Source organism: Triturus cristatus, chromosome 3_2, assembly GCF_964204655.1.
Source record: "Triturus cristatus chromosome 3_2, aTriCri1.1, whole genome shotgun sequence".
In the NCBI taxonomy this organism is placed as follows: domain Eukaryota; kingdom Metazoa; phylum Chordata; class Amphibia; order Caudata; family Salamandridae; genus Triturus; species Triturus cristatus.
The window spans coordinates 789,668,292-789,696,085 of record NC_140584.1 but is presented as its reverse complement, the minus strand read 5'-3'; the positions used below and the strand labels follow the sequence as shown (position 1 = coordinate 789,696,085).

The window sequence follows — 27,794 nt, the reverse complement described above, 5'->3', positions numbered from 1 at the left end:
TGCATATTGTTTCCTTTAACTAGTTTATCTTGGAGCTACCGTGCACTTTGTCTGTCATGTTAAGTTATTCTATCCAATAATTCGTCAGTGGTTTTTGTCCTTTTGCCCTAACATTTTCCGATGTCATTAGCGGATGCTGAAGTTGTTCTGCCATTTGCCGGCTTCAAAGGGGAGAGAACTACAGATTCACACCGAACAGGTAAAGCTGCAGGAGTGTGTGTGTGATTCCGATGTTGTAGGATAATGTAACAAAACCACATCTACCCAACGCAAGGTACAGGTACGTGCGATATTACTTATCTGTAAGAGGCGTCACCCTGGTGCACACCCAAAATGTAACAACATCGACATCACTTCTTAAACAGAAAATGTATGTAGATATATGAAATATCAAGATATCGAAGCAGAGTGTAACACAACATATTCCAGCAAGTAACAGGCATTACATGCATAATATGTTCAAGGACGTTTTTAAAACAATCTCATATTTATAGATATCTAAAAAATAAATTGTCACATGGCAGCAAAAGAGAGGATTGAAATCTTATTTATATGACCAATTCATACAAGTTATGCTGAACATCAGTTAGTGAATGGACAATGTGTCCAACAGGTCCCAGGACATGAACAACATTGACAGCTTCTCTGCAGGCTCGTGAGCCAGAGCCTGGGATCAAGGGGTGGCTCCTGGAAGGGTTTTATTGATGCAGTCTAATATTTAGCAGAGGGTCCTCTGCCTTCCTTGCAAGGGAATGTAAATATAACAATATCTCAGCTGGATTTATTAGGATTAATTCAATATGTATATCCAAGATATTACGACAAAGAAAAGAAACGAGAGGCTTCACAATAATTATTCAATGTGCTCTTGGGCATCATATATTTACAAGAAGATCAAGAATTATTATGTACAAAACAATAGTGACAGCACTAATAGGCATAAATGCCAAGACAACCCTAAAGAACAGTGTACATAGTGCTTGTGACACAAAAGTGACTGCGCAAGTGACAATGTGAAAGGACAACAACAGCTGGTGGCGCAGAAAATACAAAATATAAACAAGATTAAACGGTTCATACAAAAATTATTTACAATACATTATTTGTCATTTACAATATTTTGAGGAGAACCAAAATTCAAGAAGCGCCGAAGGCGTATGTAAGCTGGTGGACAAGGGTCGACGACGTTTCGATCCGGTTATTTACGGATCATCATCAGGACCTGGGTGGCCTAGTTGAAAAGAGTGCTGTATAAATCAAAAGAAAGTTTGTGAGCGGCTAGGAGAAAATGAAACAGGGCAGAGGAAGGTAGCAGGAGAGAACAAATCGTAAAACATGATGGAAAAAAGGGGGGGGCGTACCGTTAAATCTTGTTTATATTTTGTATTTTCTGCGCCACCAGCTGTTGTTGTCCTTTCACATTGTCACTTGCGCAGTCACTTTTTAGTGCTGTAACTATTGTTTTGTACATAATAATTCTTGATCTTCTTGTAAATATATGATGCCCAAGAGCACATTGAATAATTATTGTGAAGCCTCTCGTTTCTTTTCTTTGTCGTAATATCTTGGATATACATATTGAATTAATCCTAATAAATCCAGCTGAGATATTGTTGTATTTACATTGTGTTCACCCAGATCTCAGTTTGGTCTATGGGTTTTACTCCTGTGGTTTTTCTTCCTTGCAAGGGAAGCAGTTTCTTTAATTCTGCACCTGAAGGTGCTCTCTCTTAATTTCAGTGAGAGGAAATAATAAACAGAGATCTGCGCCCCCTACCTACTGCGGAGTATACCTTCAGGAAAACCAGATCTCTAATTGAAACTCCTTTCAATAAGGAATGTGCGAGTTTTCACAACACAGGGGAGAGATTGTGTGCCCTCAAATCAAATTAGTTGGCAAGCTGATGTTTCCAGATGTATAACAAGTGGTAGAGTGCATACTGATCTCTGAGGCAGTGCAGGAGGTCATCAGTCCCCTATTATAATCAAAGCCAGAAGGCCATTCCGTGTCACCAAGGACGCAGTGCTCCAGTCCTGGACTTTACTTTTAGCAAATTGATGCTTTAATGTGTGTTTAGTTGGATCAACTGAAGAGAAACAGGACTACAACTCCCAGAAAACATTAGGGGGCAGATTTACAAGAAAGTGACGCATCTGTAGAGATGCGTCACTTTCCCTGCGCCACCATGCAAAACCCTTGCGCCATCATGGATGCGCCGTATTTACAATACGGCGCACCATGGCGCAAAGATTGATAGATGCGACAAAAATTCTGACGCATCTGTTGATGGAAAAGTCACGCATTGCTGGAGTTGTGTCGCAAGCACGGCGCAACTCCAGCAATGCGTGTTGCGGCCTATTCCCAATACACTGCGTCACTCCTAAGTTTTGACGCAGTGGCATCCTAAAAGTCACGCAGTAAAATCTTGTAGATTTCACTGCGTCACTTTTATGAGGCCTTCCTGCGTGGGAACGGCCACCCTAGTATAATGTGATGCAGGGCTTTACAACGTGACACATCTCCCTAGATGCGTCACGTTGTAAATAGGCCGCATTGTTTGCGCCGCTGTTGCGTAAAAAAAGGGACGCAACTGCAGCGCAAAAGTCACGCAAGGGGCTTGTAAATATGCCCCTAGGTTGTTAGATAAATGACTACACTAGGAGGACTGTGTCCTTGATGACATGGATTCATGTTGTGAGCTTAACTATATATAATGCTTTACATGGCAACATTTGGGGACGCCTAAGAAGAAGATTTAGAGAAAGAAGTCAGGACAAACTAATTTCCCCATTAACTTGCATTGTGGTGGATGAATATTCAAGAGGAAATGCGAAAGTAATAATATTAATAATTTAGAAAATAAGGAGTGTCCTGCCTAAATCAGTAGTTTTGGCATGCATGTAATGGCCAATTAATTCTCCCACTTACTAGCTGGTATTTTTAAATCCCAAGGAGGAAGTAGGGAGGTTTGTTGAGTTTGCATACTTTCGTCACTCTCAAAAAGTCCACTCTTTGGCTGGTATTGCACTCTGCTACTACATCGAAGGACTGGGGCAAAATTCTTAATACATAGAAAAAACAAACTTTAACCATATTACCAAAAATACGTATTTTCCTTGCAGTAAACTTGATGAAGAAAACATGTTTATAAACTGAATACCACTAACACAAAATGAAAAGGTAATAACAGATTCCTTATTCCTTCTTCTGCTTCAACTGACGAACTTTTCTGATGACTGCAAAGATGTTTGTGTTCGGTAACATTCCTGAAGAAATATAAAAAAAATTCTGCACTTATCAACTACATTAACAAGTTAAATAAATCCAGCTCAGCTGAGACTTTTTAAATGCCATGAAAATTGACTTTCAAATTGTCTTACATTCATCCAGGAAATAGTATATCCTACAGTAATTGCCTTAAACAGCCTGTTCACGAAATGCGGGAGAGTAAAAGGATTTTAGGGCTTATGGTATGCCATGTAGTTTTTTTTTATGTACCTTTCTTCCCCACCTTACATTTCCTGCTTCTTTTTCTCACTCTGGAACGGTTTTTCGTCCAGGCTGTTTCCTACTATCCCTATTTTCTATCTTTGCCTTTCTCTATTTCCTGCATCTCTCTCTGCTGCTCTGGATCAAAGCCTGATGGTGAGAAATAAGTTCTTGACCCCACAAATGAGTGTGCGAGCCCACCCCCTACAACCAACCACCCTGCACAAGTTAAGCAACCACTGCCTCCTACTGAAAGAACGCGCAATTGTGCGGCTTTGTTTGCTTGGTTAGCTGATAAGAAAGTAAGCAGACACCAGTTGGGTATCACAGGCAGTAGTGAGTAGTTTAATTGCATAATTTACTGCACATATATCGGGAGGTACTTTTCTGAGATGGCATTGCGCATGCCAGTGTGCCCAGACTGTCTGGTTGAGAACATTGTTTGGCAGTTCACCTCCCTTTGAATGATTACCAAGATCTAATCTCGGGCCACGCTTTTGAAGGACATTTCTGGGTCCTGATAGATATTATTTGCGTAGTCCACGTTTGATCATTTTAAGGACACTATTAGTGTGGCTTTATCAAGACATCATAGAGGCTTTGTGGCAGCAACATTGATGACTCCACTCACTTTTGGCCGTGTTTAAATGTGGTTCTAAAGAGAGGTCTCTGGCCAGGCGTATCGCCTCAGTTTTAGGGTGAAACCTGAAGTCAGCCAGGGATTGCATTTTGGATTAAATTTAGTCAGTTTAAGAGCATCGACTAATGCTGCCTGGATTGAAAAACAACCCCAGATGTAGCTGTCTATCACCAGCATAGGAATATAGACTGATAACAAAAGATTTAACACTATCGAGAATCACAGAGATATGATTTAATCCGCTTGTATACCCTTACAGGTGACTAGCGGCGCTCTACAAAGCCACCTTACCTTACCTTACATCACAATACAAGAGGAACTGCCATAAAAATACAGAGAAACATATAGGAATCCTGCTTATAGTAGCATTAGACCAACCCATAGGGTGCTAGGAAGAAGAAGGCTTGGTAGTTCTGGCAACTCACTAAAATCATAAATAAAATACCAGTCGGAGGCACTTAAAGATTTTGTTCAATGGTAAGTATTTTATTGTTGATGCTTTGTTATTCCTAAACCCACACCTGTTCCCCACTTTTACAAGGCTGGAATGTAATGGAAATAATCAAAGTAAATGTAGTAAAACAAATTCTAGGAATTGAGAGATCAGTATGCACTAAAATAAACATTATAAGGACAGATTTCATGACAAAAAACGTGATAAACTTCTTAAGGCCCCTGATATAAATTTACTGGTGCAATGAATCGTTCGGTAACATATTTTTACTTATTTTGTCTCTTAACTTTGATATGATAATAAGTTTTAATTGAGCACAGTTTGACCTATAAAGTAAGAAATATTAGTCATCTTTTAATACTAAAAACATTTTTATGTTTTGCAAAATTTTGAAGTACTCTTCTTTGTGGTTTAACGCAGGTTTGTGGTTTAATTCTCCTAGAATTTAAAATCTCATTCATAATAAATCATGGCATGATTTTAATTGGAGTGCAAACATACACTGACCAGAATATTTTTCCTTTCTTCTTTCTATCTATTGTATTATAGCTATGCTGAAGTGACAGTGTTACCAAACAGGTGTCACCTGAAATTATCCTAAGTTAATAATGAAATAACTACAGCCTCCTTAAGTGTCTTCATCTGGGACTTTTGAAAATAATTTATCAACACTCTAAGGACCTAAGTAATAGACTTGAGATTGCAATTCAAGTGATGTGCACTCTTATGGTTTGGTCCCTAAATTGATTGGTCCAATAAAACCAGAGGTTTGTGGACAGTCCATGTGTTTCTGAGTGGCCAGGTTTGGAAAACGGCTCAAAGCATGTGTGTAAAAAAGGACACAGTCAGTGCTCTCAGCTCAGCAATAAGATCAGATTCACTCAAGGTCACCTAGCTCTGGGTAAAGCCTAGGCCCTTTCATCCTCGGTCCTGTCGATCCACTAATTATTGCACTCTGAAGTCAGCAAATCAAAACCCAAATTTATCAGCGGTGCAATGCCCGATTGGAAGAGATTAATTTGCGGCAGGACCATTGGCTGAAGCGAGGCTAGGCATCTTTCGACCAAAGGAAGATTTGTAAATGAAGCAATCTAATTCCCTACTGAATATTTGTACTTCACAGGGCAAACTGTGAATGGATAGTGATAGGCGGACTTTAGATATCTAGTCGGACAGTAAAGTGTGACAGTTTTGATGATATAGCTGGGACCATGGTAGAGGAGGTCTTTGTGAAGTATAGTTTTAAATTAGGTCCTTTCCTACACAAGCAGCTTGAATTTCCAATGGCATAGAATTAGTTCGCTTCGGACAAATTGGATAACACTCAAGATCAGCTTACTCAGACACAAAAGTGTTGTTTACACCGGACTAGGTATGTCATATGTCACTAAGAAGGATATACAGGTAGTGTGTAAGAGAAAATAAGGGGCTTCATGGCAGTCTTCCTGGAAGCCTTGTAATTTGGATATCAAGTAATCTCCTGCTAAAGGTAGAATCCACATATTGAAGTGCTTACTGAAATATATTTGTGATTAACTAAGGTTGGATGGCAGTGATAGACTTGATTAATGACTATAAATTCAATATCCACCTTCAAAACTAGAGGTTAGTCCAAAGCTGGACACCTTTTAGGTAATAGTGCTACCTATTAATGTAATGCTAAAGATTATATAAGATTTTAGTGTGTGACTTCAGTGATGAATTGGTCAACTGAGATGGCAGGGCCTTGGAGTGTGATACACAGAATGCGGCATTTATGTTGCCTTCAGGAATAAAATGTAAGAAGCTAGGGCTGCTACTAGATACATTGGCAGTCTCGAAGTGTTGACTTAGTAAGATTAGGAAGTGAGATTCCCCATTGCACATAACATGTATTGGCCGCTCCTGACAAAATAGAAGTAATTAAATATTTGTAAACCTAAGGGATTGTGCTAGAGTAGATTAAATGGAATGATTTCTGGATTTTAAAGTGATCATAAACATCTCTGTGTATTATTTCATCTACTTTCTGGTAGTAATTTTGATACTATACTTGAGCCAATAGTATTATCTAGCAGTGTGAGGAATGTAGATTCTCCAATTTTGTGTGGAGAAACTCTGGATTTCATTAAAGACAAGGAGGCTAGCATTATGCATATAACTTTTATTTTATTGCCAGCTCCTTGCAGCACTTCAAAGTATTACGTCACCAATACCAAAAATTCCAGAACTTAGAATGTCCCTTAAGCCTATATAAATTCCATCACAGCAGCCACCTTCATCTTTTAAGCTGCTCCAGTCCCAAAACTAGAAATCTTTAACTTATCCAAATGATAAAAATATTCCTCATGTCTCCCTTTATTGGTTATCTGAAACAAACAAAAACACAAATGTAAATTGTTCCTCAATGAGGCCTCATATATAAACAAGACATACCTCCTAAACTCAACTCCTCCCTCTAAACTCTTACCTGGGAGGGTGGGAGGGATAATGCTAGCCGCCGTGTCTTCAATGAAATCCAGATTCTCTCCACATGAACTTGGAGAGTCTACATTTCATGGCAAGACAGGAGGCTACCATTATGCATGCTCAAAGCTGTGATAAACCTACAGACAACACGTGACCCAAAGGTTTCAAATAAAAATTTGCAAACACATCAGCATTTGACCAATCAGCCACATGCAAACTCTCTTCCAAACGTCCACCTGATATAAAAATCTTGCTTGCTATTGCTCCCCTCACCGAATGAGCACCATACTCCTGCAAACTTACACCTGCCTCAAGCAAACAACACCTCACCCATCGAGCAATTGTCATCGAAGTGACTGGCCTAAAAATCTTCACATATGAAACAACTGATTATCACCATGCCTTCTGAACTTTTTAATCTATTCTCATGCACTCTCAAGCATTTTACCACACACAACTTTGGATGTTCCTCAAATTTTGGACAAAATATCGAAGAAGGCATGCTTCATTCTCTTAGTTATTCTAAAAATCACTCCATCATAACATCTGTTCCTCATATCTAACGCTTTAACATCAGAAACTCTCCTGAACGAAATCAGACACAACAAAGTTGCCAACTTCCCTGACAACTGCTTCAAACTCAAAAACATATTCATCAGCCACCCCTCAAACAAATGAAGAAGCATATTCACATCCCACAAGCAATTGTATCTAGGTCTTTAGTGGTCTCCAAAACTTAACACCTTGCATAACCCTACAGATTAGCGGTTCTCTAGCTTTGGAACAACCACCTTCTAAATCATGCCCTGCAGCAATTGCAGACCTATAACAATTAATAGTTCTCTGTAACTCAAGCCTTTCTGAAACAAAAAAGATAGAACAAATCGACAATTCTATGTCAGATGCCTCCATGGGATCCAAACCCCTTTCCATGCACCAACAAACCCATTTCTTCCATGCTCCACCATACCTCTTCCTAGTTCCTGGTGCCCAAGATTCCCTGAGTAACTCCTGAGACTGCTCTGAAAGTCCTCCAAACTGCACTCCTCCCCTGAAATCTTCCCAACAAGAAGGCTCAACGCACCTTCAAAAACCAAAGGATGAAAAACTCCTTCTGCCCCCAGAATAATGTCCTCTGACTCTGGTACCAAGAATGGCTCCTCCATCGCCATCTCCAACAGACCTGGAAACCATGCCTGTCCTGCCCAAAAACGCATCACAAGAACCAGCTGACATCTCTACCTCCTCACCATTAACAAAACCCTCTGTATCATTGCAAATGGGGGACATGCATACCCCCGAATCTTCCTCCAATCCTGCTGAAATGCATCCACCTCTTCTGCTAACAGATTCGGCCTCCAAATGTAATACCACTTCAACTGGAATGTCAGCCTTGACGTAAACAAATCCACCTCCAGCGGACTCCAAACTTGAAATACCCTCTAAAATATTGAACATTCAGCTTCTAGTCGCTGAAATCTGTGAGATACCTTGAATTTCAGTCTGCCACAACATTAGCCTGACCTGGAAAATATTCCGCCTGTAACCCTATCTTCTGCTATAGACAATAACTGCAAATCCTCTTTGCTAACCATGTCAGATTCCTCGACCTGCTTCCACCTAAGTCATTTATGTAACGAACCGACAAAACATTGTCCAAAATGAATAGAACATTGAAATTCCTTATCTTTTTTCCAAAACTCTGTTAAACATATAGACATGTTCTCATCTCCAAACCATTTATGTGTTTTGACTACACATCCAAGGACCATCTCCTGCCTGTCTCCTAATCCTCCAAACATGCCCTCTAACCAAAGAGACGCACATCTGTCTCTATTATAAATCTGCACACATTCTAAATATTGCACAGCCATTCCAGGCCTCCAGGTTTCCTACCACCAAATCAGCTCCTCTCGTGCTTCTACTGAAAGTAAAATGTGATCTCCATACCAGAAGCCTTTCCTCAGTGCTTCTTCCTTCAATCTCTGCAGAGCCCTGTAATGAAGCGGACCAGGAAAAACAGCCTGAATAGAAGAGGAAAATAAGCCAATCACCCTTGCCAAAACCCTCAGAGTGACTTGCTCTTTCTTTAACATACCTTTCACCTGTAACCTTATCTTTACCACCTTCTTATCTGGTAAACTTTGTATCTTCTCTATTGTGTTCTCCACAAATCCCAAGAATTCTAAACTTTGACTGGGCTTCAAAACCGACTTCTCCCTGTTGATTAAAAAACCCAATCCTTCCAAAAGATCCATAGTTAAGAGCAGCTGCTTCTCCAACTCCTCTTGACTCTGAGACATTAACAAAATGTCTTCCAATTACATGATCATATGTATTCCTCTCTCCCTGAGAAACCTGGCCACTGGCCTCAACATCTTTGTAAAACATCATGGGGCTAACACCAGTCCAAACGGGAGGCAAGAAAACCGATAAAGCAGTCCCAACCATCGTGTCTGTAAACAACAAATTGATTCAACCTTCTCAAATTTATCACAGGTCACCGATCTATGTCCTTCCTCTTCACCCAAAAAATTGTACTCACAAATCCCCGATCTCTCTCGGACACTTTCTCTATTGCTGCCTTCTGCAACATCTCCTTTACCTCTTTTCCTACAACATCCTGCAACTCTTGCTGAAAAATCAACTGACTTAGGGCCAGATGTATCAAAGGGATTTACCCATTCTGTGTCTATGGGAAAATGTGTTCGTACATATGGCCTAAAGTCCCTTCAACTGCTTTGCTTCTTTCCTAGAACTCCAAAACATAAACTGGTACTGTTAGAATAACCCATCTGTCCTCCGTTAGGTTCTCCCAGTTCTTTACATGCCATTTTAACCTTCCCCCTACCTTTCTTGTTGTAGAACCACAAACAGTCTTCGTACTCACCTTGTGATCCGTGAGCGAACTGAGCTTGTCCCCTTGCCAGGCATACCCTGCCCCCTCTTCCTCTTTGGGAGTAAAATCCTGTTGCGGACTGAAATCCCCTGAACTCGCCCTGGACCAGTCAAAAACACCTCTTCCAAAGACCCTTCTCAAAGATGACTGGGCCTTGTCCAGACTGGTAATGGTTGAAACATACTTACCAACTCCCTTCACCAGTGCTTCACCAAACAAGTACCCCTTTGGGTCCTCTGAAGCTCCTTTTTTTTTTTCTAGTCAGTTTCTGCATTTTCCTCCCGTGTTAGCAGCTTTTGTCTGACTTTTGTGCTTGTTTTGTCTAGCATTTGTGCTTGTTTGAACTGCATTTTCCTCCCGTGTTAGCAGCTTTTGTCTGACTTTTGTGCCTGTATTTTTTCTAGTCAGTTTCAGCCCTTTGCGTTCTCCTGCCTGTCTGCCCGCCTACCTCGCCGCCCTCCGCCTTCCCTCCCCGCTCCCCGCTTCCCGCCACCACCGCTGACCACGCCCCTTTTTCCTTTCTGTTCCCTCCCCGCTCCCGCCTCCCAGCTGCCCCGCCCACCCGCGCACTTCGCCTTATATGGCGACCGTGCGAACGCGCAGCGGTCACGCGCAGCGGGCGCGCCGATTGTGCGCCGAAGGCGCGCCAAAGGTAAGCCCGTCTGCGCCCGTCCGCGACCGGACCGTGCCCAGCGCCAGGACCCCTGGCCAACGAAGATCCAGACCGACCCGCCTGACGTACTCCGCCGCCACCCTCACCGCACTCAACACCGGCCGACTCCCAGAATGCCATCAAGCCACTCCACGACGTACCCACGGACCTTTCAGCTGCCACGCCTGCAAGTTCACCTGCATCCGGACCAGCCTCGCACCAGCACCCACCAAGTCGAATACCAGCAGCACCCACCTCAAGTGCATCCTGCTCAACACCCGCTCCGTCCACAGACACGCCATCGAACTCTGGAACCTTCTAGACGCCACAGCCCCTGACGTCGCCTTCCTCACGGAGACCTGGATGAACGCCTCTTCAGCTCCCGACATCGCAATCGCTATCCCAGAGGGCTACAAGGTCGTCCGGAGGGACCGAAACGCCAACCAGATGGGAGGAGGCATCGCCATCATCCACAGGAACACCATCCGTCTCACGACCAGCACCGACAACACCCTGACCAGCGCCGAACACCTGCATTTCCAGATCCACACCAACCCGAACACCACCCTCAGAGGCACCCTGATCTACCGACCCCCTGGACCACGCACACAATTCAGCGAGGACATCGCCGACTTCGTCAGCCCGCATGCCCTCCCCTCCGCCGACTACATCCTCCTGGGAGACCTCAACTTCCATCTGGAGAACAACAACGACCGCAACACCAGCACCCTGCTCGACAACCTCGCCAACCTGGGACTCAAGCAACTGGTGTCCACCCCCACCCACCTCGCCGGACACACACTCGACGCAGTCTTCTCATCCAGCACAGACATAGACTTCAGCCACGCCACAGAGCTTCAATGGACGGACCACAGCTGCGTCCACTTCACCTTCAAGAGAACGACGACCCACCAACACCAGCAACAGGCAGCCCGCAGAAGCTGGAACAAGATCACAGCAGACCAGCTCGCCACCTCCCTGAACCAGCACCCTCCTGCCAGCTCAGCGAACCCCAGCCAAGCCGCCGACAACCTCACGAAGTGGATCAGCAACTGCGCGGACGAACTCGCCCCACTGAGGACCCCGCCTAGCAGACCCGGCAGCAAGAAGGCCCCATGGTTCACCGACTAACTCAAGAGCTCCAAGAAGAACTGCCGAGCCCTCGAGAAAGTCTGGAGAAGGGAACCGACACCAGACAACAGGACCTCCTTCAAACTTGCCACCCGGAAACACCACCAGCTGATCCGCGCCGCCAAGAAAACAGCATTCAAAGACCGGTTGGACAACAACGCACACAACTGCAAGGAACTCTTCAACATCATGAAAGAGCTTTCCAACCCCAGCGCAGGAAACAACGACATCACCCCATCGCAAGACCTCTGCAACTCCCTCGCTTCATACTTCCACAACAAGATCGCGGACATACATAACAGCTTCAACAACCAACCAACGCACACCATGACCGAACAACCACCCCCCACCACCACCCTCCACGCCTGGACCCCGATCAGCACCGAAGACACCATCCGCACGATGAACTCCATCCACTCCGGATCACCGACCGACCCCTGCCCTCACCACGTCTTCAACAAGGCCGACGCTGTCATCGCACCCCACCTGCGAGACATCATCAACACTTCCTTCGACACCACCATCTTCCCTGAGAGCTGGAAGCACGCCGAACTCAGCGCCCTACTAAAGAAACCTACAGCGGACCCCACCGACCTCAAGAATTACCGCCCCATCTCGCTCCTCCCGTTTCCAGCCAAAGTCATCGAGAAGACCGTCAACAAGCAGATGGCCGCCTTCCTCGAGACAAACGGATCCCTCGACCCCTCACAGTCCGGCTTCCGAGCCAATCACAGCACCGAGACCGCCCTCATCGCCGCCACCGATGACATCCGAGCCCTGATGGACAATGGAGAAACAGCGGCCCTCATCCTCCTAGACCTCTCTGCGGCATTCGACACGGTCTGCCACCGCACCCTAGTACGGCGCCTCAGCAACATCGGAATCCAGGACAAGGCGCTGGACTGGATCATCTCCTTCCTCGACGGAAGAACACAGAGAGTCCGCCTACCACCGTACAAGTCAGAGGCCTCCGAAGTCACCTGCGGCGTCCCTCAAGGATCATCTCTGAGGCCCACCCTCTTCAACGTCTACATGAGCCCCCTCGCGGCCATCGTACGCAAACACAACCTCAGCATAATCTCCTACGCCGACGACACCCAACTGATCCTCTCCCTGACCAACGACCCCGCCGCCGCCAGATCCAACCTGCACGAAGGGATGAAAGAGGTAGCCGAGTGGATGACGACCAGCCGCCTGAAACTGAACTCGGACAAGACGGAGGTCCTCATCCTGGGCTCCTCACCCTCCGCCTGGGACGACTCCTGGTGGCCTCCCGCCCTGGGCACCGCACCCAAACCGACAGACCATGCACGCAACCTGGGCTTCCTCCTGGACTCCTCCCTCTCCATGACCAGGCAAGTCAACAACGTCTCCTCGGCGTGCTTCAACATCCTACGCATGCTACGGAAGATCTTCTGGTGGATCCCCACCGAGACCAGGAAGACCGTCACCCAGGCCCTCGTCACCAGCCGACTGGACTACGGCAACGCCCTCTACGCCGGTACCACCGCCAAGCTCCAGAAGAGACTCCAGCGGATCCAGAACGCCTCAGCCAGACTCATCCTCGACATCCCACGAACCAGCCACATCTCCGGACATCTGAGAGACCTTCACTGGCTCCCCGTCAACAAAAGAATCACCTTCCGCCTCCTCACCCACGCACACAAAGCCCTACACGACCAAGGCCCGAGCTACCTCAACAGCAGAGTCAACTTCCACGCTCCCAAACGCCACCTCCGATCAGCCAACCACGCCCTCGCCGCCGTCCCCCGCATCCGAAGAGCGACTACAGGAGGAAGGTCCTTCTCCTACCTGGCCGCCAAGACCTGGAACTCCCTCCCTACCGACCTGCGCCTGACCCAAGACCACCTCTCCTTCAGGAAGAAGCTGAAGACCTGCCTGTTCGAGCAGTAGCGGCACCCCCCCCTCCCCCCCCCCAGCGCCTTGAGACCCTACGGGTATGTAGCGCGCTTTACAAGTGTCACTGATTGATTGATTGATTTTTAGCAAAGTCCCCTAACTTAGGACTTATCCTCATTTGAACAGCTTTGCGTCTCTATGCATACAAATATGCGTTAGTGTTCCCGAGGAAACAAATTGCTCTCTGCGACCAACCTCTCACTAGCTCATTGTCTATTAGGACAATTTTCATTTTGGCCTCCTCCGTCATGTCCAAACTACTGGCCAATGGCCCTAACACGTCTAGTAAACTATCCTGGCTCTGCTTAGGAGCCCTCTCCAAACCCTTCCCGGGATAACGCCTCATCTTGAACAGAAAACTGATCAAATCTGGATCCAGATCCTGCGTCATACAGGTCTTATTTTCAACCACAGGTCGAGAGCACTCTGTTCTCATTACAGCTCTGGCCTCCTTCTCTAAAGGGCTCCTTACCCAGAGCTTCAAAACGTCTGCCACATGAGGCAGTGGCCACCAGTCTGCGCTTCTGCGGTGCCTAATCATCTCAGAACTGAACATGTCCTCTCCCTGACGATCCTTAACAATCCCTTTCTCCTTCCTTTCCTTTTCCACTTTGTCCGTATCTATATCCCATCCATCATCAAAATAATCACCTAAAATAAACTCATCATCCTCATCTTCATATTCCTGCTCCAAAACACCCTCATGTGATTTCTCACCATCATTTGTACCGCCAAGGACACCCTCTTTTGTGCCATGTTGGACACCTTCTTCATTTGTGGCACAAGACACACCTTTATTTCTTGCCAGAAACCTAACTCCAACCTCAATATTCTTAGTCTTCTTAAGTCTCTTACCATAACCTTTCACACCACTTCCCTCTTCTTCTTCCATTGACCAATACTCATCTTCTGGGCACTCCACTGTTCTTCTTTTTCTTCTTGAAACATTCTGCAAAACCTCCTTCATACAGCTCTTAACCTCTTCCTGCACAATTTTTCTCAGATTGGCATCCCCCTAACCTGAATACTGTGCTCCCTCATTTATCTCCATAATATCCTAATTACTCTTAAAATCTTAAAATTAATAGTACACCCTCTACTTTTTTTTTATATTATATATATTTTTCTATTTATTTCCTTTTTTTCTTTTTTCTTTCCTCCTCCTACTCTAAACAATCTCCTACTCTCTATCTCCTAAAATCCCAGCCTCCACTTCTACTTCTTAACCTAATACATTTGTAAAATACCACAAATATCTCGATTGTGCCGCCTCCTACGATGCCGGCTGACTGAATCAGCTTCTTGGCAGTTGGCAGGCCAACACTCGCTCCACACTTTACTCTGATGGCTGAACCCTAGCTTCAAGCCATCAGGCTGCAGACCTTACTCAAAATGTCCCCCGGTTAGTCGTCATGCACGTAAGCCTTCATGCCTACAGGGGCCCTCAAGGGATAAACTGCGCCAGTCGACAAACAACACGATCTGACTGTGCATCGTGCATCGAGCTTGGGCCCCTTCAACCGCATACGCCACGAGCTGACGTATGACACGCTCTCTGCGCAAAGGTAATCTCTTAATTCTCTCATTTTTACCCTGTTTCAGCTAAAAACCCTATTTACACACCAGAAGTACTCTAAGCCCAAATTAATGCCTAACACACCCATGAACCCATAAATTGGGTTTTCATAAGCAGTTCCCATACATCGGATATTAAATAAATGTCAAACTACATACAAACAAAAAACTCTGTAACCATAAACATTTAAAATATTTCCCTACTACTAGCCTTTATCATTAAACCACATTCACATACTTAAAATAATTAACCTTCAACTACGATACTTATCTGTCAAAGAGCAGCAGATAAAAGAGGAAGATGGCGGCTGTGACAGAGTTTATATAGGACTAAGGGACATTCAAAGTTCTGGAATTTTTGGTAATGGTGATGGAATACTTTGAAGTGCTGCAAGGCGCTGGCAATAAAATAAAAGTTTTATGCATAATGCTAGCCTCTGGCCTTGACATGAAATTCATCCATTTTGCCATTTGCCACCATTATTTTCACTCTGAACATACTGTATTTTGACTTCTAGAGTAGCTGATGCTAGCTGACCAAGCTCAAGAGCTCTGCTTTGAAAAGAAAACTGCTTTTGCCCTAAAGTTTCAATAAATGACTACTGTTTCAGTCAATTGTAATTGTCTGAATAGGTTTGTGCAGTTAAAATTCAGTTTTGCGGAATGGGAGAGAACGAATTATTTTCCCACATGAACTAAAAATATATACTTTAAACATCTATTGGTTCCTGTAGGAAGATATCAAGTCTGTTTTCATGTCTACCTGAATTTATTAAAATATTTTGGTAACCTCAGCTAGGTAAATACTACTACTGCAAATTCGCAGTACACTGGTAAGCCAGTGTAAAAATGTAATGCATAGTTAGACGTTTAAAACTGCTGGGGGTGGGGCGTACTTTGGCCACCACCAAAGATGGCCACCTAAAGTATGAGCTCTGTGCCGTGCCATCTATCTAATACCGCCGGAGTTGTCTTCTGAGTTCTGGGAGGAAGGAGCAGGTCTGCGGTGTCCTCTCAACAATGCAAGGAAGTGCACTATGACCTTTTTCTTCATCTCAGCAACCAATTTTCTATAAATGGGGTGGCAACCACTGATCCCATCACAGGAGTGGGGCGCAGCAGCCATTTTCTCACAGCATCGCAGTTGTTGGGATTAATGACGGCGTCTTCTTTCTCCTCATACCCTGCTGACCCTTTGTTGATATTTTTATGAACTTATAGAAAATAGGAGAACAGCTGTTTCTCCAATGATTCACAAGGCTTTTTAAAGTGGTGAGACTTACTTTCTGTCAACCTTGCAACATTTGCAATAGATTTGCAATACTTGGGGCTCTTTCATCACTCGCATAAGTAATGTCTAAGTCATTTCTGAATTTGGGCTCATTTATTCACTGCCTTTTTTCACCTTTGTTGTTCTGGTCACACTCCCGTTCTCTCTTAATACCCATGTATAGGTAGGATTAAAAAGCTCAAGTCTAAATCGGCTTTGGCATCAACTCATATGCTTGTTCCATCTCACTGCCAAAATTGAAAGCTGGTCATTTGTCTTACTTTTTTCTCACTGGTCAAATGGTAACTACTACCAACCCATGCATCATCTACAAAATGTTGCAATTTACTGTCTCTTTTGTATAATTTTCTTGATCTTCTTTTTCTTGCATGTCTAGACGTTGTTTTTTTCAATTCTTTATTATGGGGAGCTATGTGACATGTTTAATTATTCAATTATCAAAGAGAGAGAGGACTGGGTAGCCAGTCCATATCCCCAGGTTTATTATATGTAATCAAGTGAGGACTAGCCTATTTATATGTGATACAGGACTCATGACTGTATGGGGAAGGAAAATAAACTGTTTGGTTTCCTTATGAAGCCCTCACCCACCAATCTAGTTGGTGGCATGCTTCATTATCGGGCTCACCCAGTGACACCGAATGTGTCCCGGGTGTGCTTCAACGCCTGTCTTACAGCGGAGCAGGTTTTTTACTGAGTGTGTAGTGATGGTGAAGTGAAAGTTTAAAAGCTATTCAGTGGTCCCAGTGCCCAGGGGGTTATCTTTAATGTCTGGGCCTCTGATAGCAATAAAAGCAAGGCAATGGATGTAGGTGGAGTGATAGTTAGGAACTCCTGCATCCGGTGGGTGGTCTACATGTTTCAGCCAGGCCTTTAATTAATACTGGCTTTCCTCAGGACCTTAAGCTATGTGAGAGTGAGATCTACACTTACAGTGAGTGTGTGATCTGTAATGTGTTGCACGCGCTAAGGTGCCATTCGTGTGGGAGGGGGATTGCCTCTCCAAGCATTAGCTTGCGAGTTGCAGCAAATGCCCCCTATAGAGATTTCCGGCAGCGGTTCTGACCGACTTTGTTGATCAGGACCCTTTTGAAACCTGTTCTACTGCCGAGATCCGCAGCAGTAGAACAGGTTTCAAAAGGGTCCTGATAAACATAGAAATGCTAAGGCTGCTTAAGCTTTTTCAGGTCAGAATCTGAATCATTCCTCCACATCTGCTGTTCTTATGTAGTGCTCTTGGATGCTCTAAGCCCCACAGAGAAGTGTGAAGAGCAAAAAGTGAGGCTGCTGCATGGCAGTCACCTCATCCCTGGAGACCAGTCCCTTGGAAAATAGGAAACAAAACAGGAGGTCACAGTCAATTCCTAGCCCTCTTGATTGCTCAGAAGGTGGGAGGAACTTCAATTCACCATTTACATGTGGATTTCTCTCCTTTTGATTCCTCACCTTTTGAACATCCCAATGTGCCAGCATTCTATGGAAACTTTTCTTCACAGCTCTCCCAAGTCAGCAAGGCAGTCACAATGCCACGGCTCCGCGTGCGACTCCATGTGTCGCCATCGGAGCCATAAGGAGACCTCATCGGTGTGCTGTGGTCAGTTCCCTTTTTTCTGCACTTTCAATGCCTAATGGTTTTTCTAGGCTCTCTTTATTGTAAGAGTTATCTTCCATTTTTGATAGGTGCAATGTTGTTGCAAGTGAAGAAGTTTCCTCAGAGGAAGTTCGGATGCAAGCCTTGCAAGGAATGCGAGGGTCAAATGTTGATTGCTGACCCACTAGATGATTGCTATGGTGCCTGAGTCCAGTTCATGATGTCAGCGATTGTTCTTCATGTTAGCAGATGAACCCGAAGGCCTTGAAGAAAAAGGAGGCAAAGCTCTTTATGGCAATGGACTAAAAGGAGAAGAGAAGTTGTCATAGGTCTCAGCCTCGATCGGCATCACCGTCTCCCCACTCTTTAAAATCCTCCAAAAAGAAGCACAAGAAGAAGCAAAGTTATAGCTCTCGATGTCTCTCTTCAAGGAATTTTTCACCAAAGTTGGTGTCCCCGAGCCCGAGGACTCGTGGGGAAAAAGGTGAGGTCTCTCTGATTCCATCTCCCGAAGTTACTCTGGCATCCTCTTTGACTCCAAGGGCTGTGATTCCTCCTGGTTGCCGTGAACTGGAGCCAGCTTTGGATCCGGTTTTTCCACAGCCTCCACAGCCACTTGTGCCTAGGCACGAACAGGAGTATCCGGTATTCCCAGCTCCGGGGTCGGATCTGTCAGGTTTCTTAAATGCGATATACAGCATTTTTGCAAGGGCTGCTACTCCATCTGGTTCACCGGCTGGCCCCATGGGTCCACTCTCTTACTCTTTAGGAGGTTTTCTGGCACGCAACCAGCTGGTCCCATTTATGCCCTTCATGTCGATGACTCCGGTGAGCTGGCATCTGCCAATGCCGAGACAGATAGCTCAGCTGCCAATGGAGGAAGTACGATGAGGATTTCCGGTGCCGAATTACCCCTCTTCAGGGCTGTCTAGATCCGAACCAGCGCCATGTCCCCCCTGATTCAATTCCTTCATCTTCTGAGCAACCGTCGTTACTGAAGTCATCAACGTTTTTAATGGCTCCTCTGACACCGGCGCTGAAGATAAGATTCAGAAGAGAGACTCAGAGGCTTTTGAAGAGGAGCAGTATTTATATGGGGAAAGTCAGGATATGGAAGAAGGTGAAATTGTGGCTTTGGATCCTAATTTTGAAGGGCTGAAGGTGGCAAGTGGTCTGAATACCTCTCCAAAGTAGGTGTTATTATCTATAAATGGTATTGCGCCACCTGCGGTGACATCATATCACTCAGAGATTAGAAAGGAAGCTGAGATGTTAGAGTTACCACTGTCCTTTACTGAGTTGAAGCCAAATTTATTGACTGAAGTGCGTCATACTTCAACATCCACTTCTGAGTCCTTATTACCATTTAACAAGGTTCTTACTGAGCCTACTTTGAAATATGAAAAAAAAGCCTATGTCTTCAGCAGCAGTTTCAAGGTCGATTACTAGAAGGTACAAGCCTGATCCAGGAGTTCTGTTGTTTTTGTCTATGCACCCTACGCCTGAAAGTTTAGTGCTACAGGCTTCTTATTCTACAAAACTGACACCTGGTTCTTTCCCAAACAACTCTGGCTGACAGGGAGTCTAAAAGAAAGGGGCAATCAGCCAAGAAAGTCTTCTCCTCGGGTAGGATGGCCCTGAAATCCACCAATGCTACATGTCTATTGGGGTGTTAGATTCATGCATTAATGAAGTTAGCAAGGGATGAGGGGGCATATTATCAAGGACGGCGTTAAAATTATCGCCGGTTTAGCGGCAGAAAACTGCCACTAAAGCGGCGATAATGGGCTTGATAATATACCCTGGAGAATTCCAATAGAAGCCCATGTTCACACCAGAACACGGACTTCTATTGGAATTCTCAAGGGCATATTATCAAGGCCATTATCGCTGCTAAACCAGCGATAATTTTTAACGCCGTCCTTGATAATATGGCCCGTCATTCCAAAATTGCCTGGGGATGTCCAGGGACATTTTTCGGAGCTCTTGAATGACACTCAGGCTGCTGCTCATCAGGTGATACAATCAGGCATGGACACACTGACTCAGTAGCAAAGGTGATGGGTTCTTTTGTTGCCACAAGGAGACATGCCTGGTTGAGGGAGTATTAACGGATGTACAGGCGACATTGCTGGATTTGGCTTTCGATGGATCAAAGCAGTTTGGTGGCAAGGCTGATTCAGTTCTGGAGAAGTTTAAGGACAGCAAGGTGACTGCCCGGTCATTGGGCCTTCAGTTGGAACCTAAGGATTTTAGACAATTCATAGGTTCCAATGGATTGGCCGTAAGTCAGTTCCATCAACAGTAGCAGTCCTCTAATCTCCTTTACGGGCGCTAAAGGGGACGGGGTAGGGGCCGTCAGCGCGGTTCTGCCTATCAACCATCCTCCTCCTCCTCTTCTTCCTCCCCGGCCATTTTGGAGCATGCTTGCCCAGTGGGAGGATGATTGGCCTATTTTCTGCCTCACTAGAGGTCTGTCACGATTGGAAATATCATAGAAAATGGGTATGCTCTACCCTTCCAGGAGTACCCCCTCCCATTCCTCCCCAACAGGTTTTTGTTCAGAAGAGCATCTTCTGTGCTTCCAACAGGAGGTACAAACACTGCTTCAGAAGGGCACAGTGGAATGGTTCAAAAGCAGGAAGGAAATCAAGGATGTTATTCACAATACTATCTGATTCCCAAAAAGGATGGTCATTTACAGCTTTCCTTGACCTCCAAATTTTGGACTTGTTCTTCAATCAGGAAAAGTTCAAAATGCTGACCCTAGTACAGATGCTTCTTGTGCTGGTGAACGAAGTCTGGATGGTTTCGATCGATTTGCAGGATACGTATTTTTACATCCCAATTCTGAAATCGCATTGGAATTGCAAGTATCTCCATTTTACAGTGGGGTCTCAACATTATCAGTTTGTGGTCCTCCTGTTTGATCCTACTTCCGCACCTCGGGTCTTTACAAATGTGATTGCTATGCTTGCGGCACATCTCAGAAGATGTGGAATACCAGTATTACCTTACCTGGATGATTGGCGGATCAAAGCCAAGTCACCAGCAATTGTAATGCCCTGTTTGTAGTTGACAACGCAATTGTTGTTCAGCCTGGGTTTTTCAATAAATATGCCCGGGTCTCACCTAGAACCCACTCAACGCACCCTGTTCATAGGGGCAGTACTGGACCTTACAGTGGGTAGTGCCTTCCCTCCTCCTCAGAGGATTCAGGAAATTCAGGCTATGATTCCGATATTTCAGAATAGAGCTTTGGTTCTAGTCTGCTCGATCTGATAGCCTCCTGCATTCTGTTGGTCAACCATGCAAGCTGGCACACGAGGGCTCTTCATTGGTGCAGGCAGTGGTTTCAGGACAATGGAGATCTCAAGCAGCGATCATGATCTCCATCGACACTACAGCGGACCTGCAGTGGTGGGGTGGGGCCGGCAATCTGTCTCAAGCCATTTCACCCTCCACCTCCGGTGCCCACAGTAATAATGGATGCTTCCACTCTAGAACGGGGAGCTCAACAAAGGTCTTTGGTTTCCAGATGAAAGATGTTTGCATATCAATCTTTTGGAATTGTGGGCAATATATCTGGCTCTCAAGCCTTCCTTCCTTCCCTTCATGGTCATTCAATTCAAGTCTTAACAGACAGGAACTGGAGCATCAGATCTTCATCTTGGCAAAGCACTTGGCCAGAGTTTTGAATGTGCGTGCAGGCAGTCTCAGTCACATTGTTCTGCAGATCACAAGTGGTGTCTTTATCCGGAAGTGGTGCAACACAATTTCTGGCTATGGGGACCCCTCCGATAGACTTATTAAAACTCAAACACTCAGGAAAAGACACACAACCAGCAGGTCCCATTTGTGCCCTTAATGTCGAAGACTCCGGCCGCTGCCAATGCCGAGCAGATAGCTTAGCTGCCAATGGAGGAAGTACGATCAGTATTTCCGGCACCGAAAGACCCCTCTTCTGCGCTGTCTAGATCCGAACCAGCGCCATGTCCCCCCTGATTCAGTTCCTTCATCTTCTGAGCATTCCTTTGTTTACCTGACCAACCTTCCCTTTTTAAAACACCTAAAGTATTAAGGTTTATTAAAGGACTTTCTAACAAATACTCTCCCACTCCATTCCTTATGCCTCAGTGGAATATTAATCGAGTACTAACATAACTTATGTGTGCCCCGTTTGAACCCCTACATAGTTGCCCGTTAAGGCCCTTACTTTTAAGACTATATTTTTGGTAGCAATAACATCAGCTAGGAAGGTGAGTGAGTGAGTTGCAGGCCCTTAGTATTAAGCCTCTCTTCACGACCTTCAATGTGGAAAGGTTGGTGCTTAGAACCAGGGATGCTTTCCTGCCAAAGGTGGTTACTCCATTCCACTTGGGACAGTCTATCACCTTGCCTACTTTTTATCCTCCCCCGCATCCATCATGGAGAGGCTCCATCGTTTGAACCCTAAGTGGTTTGTGAAATCTATATGGACAGAAGTTGTGAGTTCATGCTGAATGACCAGTTGGTTGCTTGATATGTGGACAAGATAAGAAGGAAAGCAGTACACAAGAGGACTTTGTCTAAGTGGATCATCCTCTACATAAAGATCTGCTACGCCATGGTTAATAAGGAACCACCTGAAGGTATCAGAGCTCATTGTACTTTAGCTAAATCTTCTACTTTTGCCTTGGCTAGAGGTGTTCCTGTGGTTGATATCTGAAAGGCAGCATCTTGGGCCTCCCTCCGCACTATTGCTAAGATTTAGAAGTGAGGAGGGACGGTCACTTTGCCTGTTCAGTTTTTCAGGATCATTTTGGTGCAGGCAGACACCCATCTCCGAGTGTGGGACTGCTTGGGATTCTATTCAAAAGGTGAGGAATTCACAGGTAGATGCATCCATCAGAAGAAGAAGCTACTTAGCTTTGGTAAGATTTTTTCTGGTGGATACAGTATCTACCTGTGATTTGTCACTGACCCACCACATCACCTTTGACTGTCTGAATATACCGAAGACTATGTTGTGTATAGCTTATGTATGACTTTTCTAGTCATGAATACTGTGTAGCTCATGAATGTGAGTATGTATATATGATATGTGTTATTTATATATGGTTATATATGTGTGTGTTTTTGTTTGAGCTCCACTGCCTGCTCTGGCATATGGTTAGTTGGTTTCACCCGTTCGCTTTGAAGGCACGATAAAAAATGTGTGGAAACTGACATCAGCACACCAACAAGGTCTTTTTATGGCTCCGATTACAACACATATAGTTGCATGCGGAGCCATGGCATTATGACGTCCTCGTCGATGTGGAATACTGTAAAGAAAAGTTGCTGTGGAATGCTGGCATATCAGAATATTCAAAAGTGGGGAGAGAAGTGGATGGGCTGATAACATAGATTAAGTCCTCCACAAATTATAAAACATGACAAGTAAATATAGCGAATGACAACATACTTGGCATCAAAGTGAGTGTGGATGGTAAGCCCACTGTGCTATTCCTTAACATCTATGCAAGAGGGGAAGTGGGTGGAGCTAGATCAGCAACAACTGATTTTCTATAGATCCTGTTGGACAGGCAGTTTCCTTGGGCATAGTTGATTCTTGCTGGAGACTATAACACCACTTTCAAGCTCCTTCATAGGGATGATAGGGATGATATTGGAATTACAACTCGGGAGGACAAAAGGTGGGGTATTCCTCAAATGGAGATTGCCCCGGTTAAAAGGTGGACTCGGGCTGCTTTATAGCTTAAGGCACTTATCACCGAATTTGGCATACGAGCGATAAATTGGATGTCTAAGTCTGACAGACAAGAGGCTTGTACTTTTTCTAATAGCAGATCCAAAAGTCGCATTAATTATATTGTGGCCTGTTTGAAATTGTGGCAGCCCATAGGCGATATGATCATACTAGAAAGGGAGGATAGCGATCACAACCCCTTATGCCTTACAATGGTAGATCTGTTTAATAATTTCGGGAGTGGCATATAACTTCAATTAGAACTATAAATATTGAACATACTGCGAATAGACGTCACCTAAAATGGAGACATATCAGTGGCAAACCTGCACTTAAATCTGAGGTTATTGAAATGCACACAAAGTTTTTCACTGACATTGCCGCCTATTTTTTACTCCCACATATAGGTAAAAAATGGCTGAAGGGAGGTGGTGGTTTAAAAAAAGGCTTCAGAGAGGCAAGGAGATTATTGGCCAAGGCTATTAAAGCGAAAAATCCTACTGTGAAAATTGTATAAGCAGGTGCTGGGTAAAGCTAAAAAAAAAAACAGGGACGATGCAAGGTGGCGGGACCTATTGGAGTCCTGTGCATCAAAAGATGGGACCTATTGGAGTCCTGTGCATCAAAAGATGATTCCTTTTTCTGGAGACTACTGGCTAAAGGGGAACACAGTTCTGGGATGGAGCCTCAGAACTGTGTTCCACCAGAGGAATGGTTTATCCACTTTCTGGCTTTATACCAGGAAGAGGCCCCACTCCTGAACAAGGCACTACTGGTACCTCACATGGTCAATTTTACAGCATCACCCTTCTGCATGTAGGATATCCTAAACTGTTCTGGTAGAGATAGTGTGCCTGTAGATGTTTTCCTGTATGATACCAATGTGTGGGCCCAATACATATTGGTCATTGCGAATGAGAGAGCTATGGGAGCCCCCATTCCGACATCGTAGCAGGGTGTGGAGGTGGTCCCGATTTATTAAAAAAAGAGAACAAGAGTTTGTCTGTTGATTACAGGCCAATTAGCCTAATTGATTGCCTACAGAAGGTTTTTTGCAGCATGGTAACTGACCAAGATCATACACTGGGTGAATAGTAGTGATGTAATAAGCCATCTACAGGTAGGGTTTAGACCCAAGACCTCAGCGATCGACCAGGTATTTCATTTTGCTGCGATTTACTGGAAGACGGTCCTGATCAGCAAGGGTGATATTTATGTCGCCTTTGACGATCGGCTTTTGATCTTATACCACGAGGAAAGCTTTGGGCGGATGACGTAGAAATGGATGTCCTCTCTGACATACCATCTTTACTGGTCAGATTACATGAAAATAACGTTGCCTGGGTACTGAAAAAAATCCCAGTAATGAAGCACATCTGCCAGGGATGTGTCCTGGCTCCTACATTATTTTCTCTATACGTGAATGGGCTGGCACATCACCTTTTAAATACCAGGGCTGATGCTCCAAGTTTGGCAAATGGCAAAGTGCTCTTGCTGCTGTTTGCGGATGACATTCTGCTAATTTTAAAAATATTGAGTGGCCTCCAGAAACTTCTGGCTAGCTTTAGTGACTTATGTGTGGAGCGGGGTTTGCAGATCAATGTCGACAAGACTAAATTCATGATCTTTAGTAATCGTAAAAAATGTAAGGGAAAGTTATCCCTAGTTAGCGAGTTTTTGGAGCAGGTTGAATCTTTTTTATACCTAGGGATCATCTAACTTACCCTGGAGCAAACAGATTGATGTGGCTACGCTAAAACACAAACAAAGAGCAGAAGTCATATTGAAAGAACTATCCGTTAGTTACACTAGGCCCATTTCCCCTGCTTGGAGAATTTATGAAGTAAAGGCTTGGGGGGTCGCATTGTATGGGGCTGAGCTGTAGGGGTGTGGAGACACAACAGGGTTGGCAAAATCTGAGCACAAATTTGCTAGAGAACTTGTTGTGCTCCCAATGAGTACCCCACGCTGTCACTACTTATGGATATGGGCATGAAAAAGGTAACCCTGAAGGCTCAGCTGCGTCTCTCAATATACTGGCATAGGATTTGGTAACCCCGGAGCTAGCACATTATGTAGCAGCTTTGGCAGAACTGATTAGATTAGATAAATCAAACAGAGTACCTTGGCTGATTTCTGTAAAACAGTTACTGAAATTGATTGGCCTAGGTGAGCTTGGCTGTCACCCAGAGACAGAAAACATTCCACCTAAGGAGGTAATGAAAAAGTATTATTGGGCTTATGTCCTGCAGAAAGAAGAGGAGAGGGCTAGGAATGCCTCACTTTCCAGTGAATTCTTAAATTTTAAGTTTACCCACAGGAATGAGCAGTACTGGGATCTGATAAACAATCCACTCTATAGAAAGCTCTACCATCAATTTAGAGTGGGTACGCTTCTTGTGAATGCATTCCCTGCAAAATGGAAAGGTTGGGGACAGGGTGGACTATCCATTCTGTGAAGGACAAAAAAGAGACCATCCTGCATGTGTTATTTATGTGCCCATTGTATGCTAAGCTCCGTTCTGCCTGGATTGCACTAGTTTGTAGGCAGATGGGTACTGTTAGCTACCCTGTAGCCTTCAGAATCTTACACACTTACACTTCATCGCTGTATGTCTCTGCCACTGTCAATTTCCTCAGCCTGATGTAGGCGAAAAGGAGGGATACCATTGCTGCTAATAACACTAAAGTTTCTTAAATGTTTTAACTGATTGTATATACTTTGTATCATGATTGTTAATTATCTTTTATAGGGATCATTATCTCCAATGCATTGTGCTCTAGGTGAATAGTGATTGTTGCCTAACATGGACTCACATAAGTCGTTTGATATGAATACTTGCCATTACCGGGTTACTGTGTATATAGATTGTGTTATTTATCTACTTTTATGGCTATGCTGAAATAAAGTTATTTATGATGATGATATTCAAAAGGTGAGAAATCCACAGGTCAATAATGTATCCACCAGATAAAGCGTTACAAAGGTAAGTAACTTGTTCATCACTTCCTATGTTATGACTAGAATGAAGAAGAGATAGTGGATGATCCTGTTGATGATAATTATCATTTAAAGCAGCTGTTGTTCATGATGGTCAACCCGTGAGTAGCTGCTGCTCCTTCTTTTGAACTGCTACAAAGCATTGCATGGGACAAGCCCAGGATATTAAAGAGAGAGAATCGGATTTTACACTCTTGTCAGAGGTCTACGCGCAGCAAATCTGAAGAACTGCATGCCAAGTTTTAGGTGCCTTAAACAAGATTTCCATTCAGTGGGAGAATTCCACTTGGAACAAGTTAGACAAATTGAAAGGTATATGTTAAATTGGCATACAATCATATAGGATCTGGGGTTGTCAAGGGTGCATTTGATGTGCATTTCATGACGTCATAACTGACAATCTGGGGAATTGCCCACTTGCCAATACAGGCGGACCTTATTCAAGGGAGAAGTCCTTCACAGCCCTTCCCTGACTCCAGGTTCCTTTTCAGTCCTGATGAAGACCCATTTGAATGTAAAGAAAGCACACACTTCCGAAGATGCTCTACACATCAACAATTTTACACTGAGCCTGTGCTAAGAAAGTCAGGATTTGGGCAAATTAAGGATTGATAAACTTAGCCCACCAATGCGAGACTACAGATTTGAACATATTGGACAGGACCATTAAAGATATGAATTGTTCTTGTATAAATGTTTGGTCACTATTTTCTTGATTCACTGGACAAGCGCTTTTCATCACCTATCACCTATGGAGCACCTCAATGTTTGATTTATTGAATTGATGTAATCGGATCAAGTAAGAATACATCATTCTCCGTAATTGAGTTGTCTTGACCTCAATGTTTCTTTATTGCTACTTTTGTAGGGGATTTAGCCATGGAAGCGACTCTGTATACGATTAATTGTATAACCAAATTACAAGTGTTCTACCTAACTGGCCTATCTGACAGAACCAATTTTGTTTTGTG

At 44.4% G+C, this 27,794-nt stretch overlaps 1 protein-coding gene across 5 annotated transcripts in view; it reads right to left on the bottom strand.

Annotated features, from left to right (window-relative positions):
• Positions 1-3,128: 3,128 nt before the first annotated feature.
• Positions 3,129-27,794, bottom strand: part of CPO (carboxypeptidase O) — a 523,455-nt gene continuing 498,789 nt past the window's right edge. For all 5 annotated transcript variants that reach the window (XM_085648890.1, XM_085648886.1, XM_085648887.1 and 2 more), the window contains one exon: positions 3,129-3,267. The gene's annotated coding sequence lies outside the window, so the exon portion shown is untranslated. The remainder of the gene's footprint in view (positions 3,268-27,794) is intronic.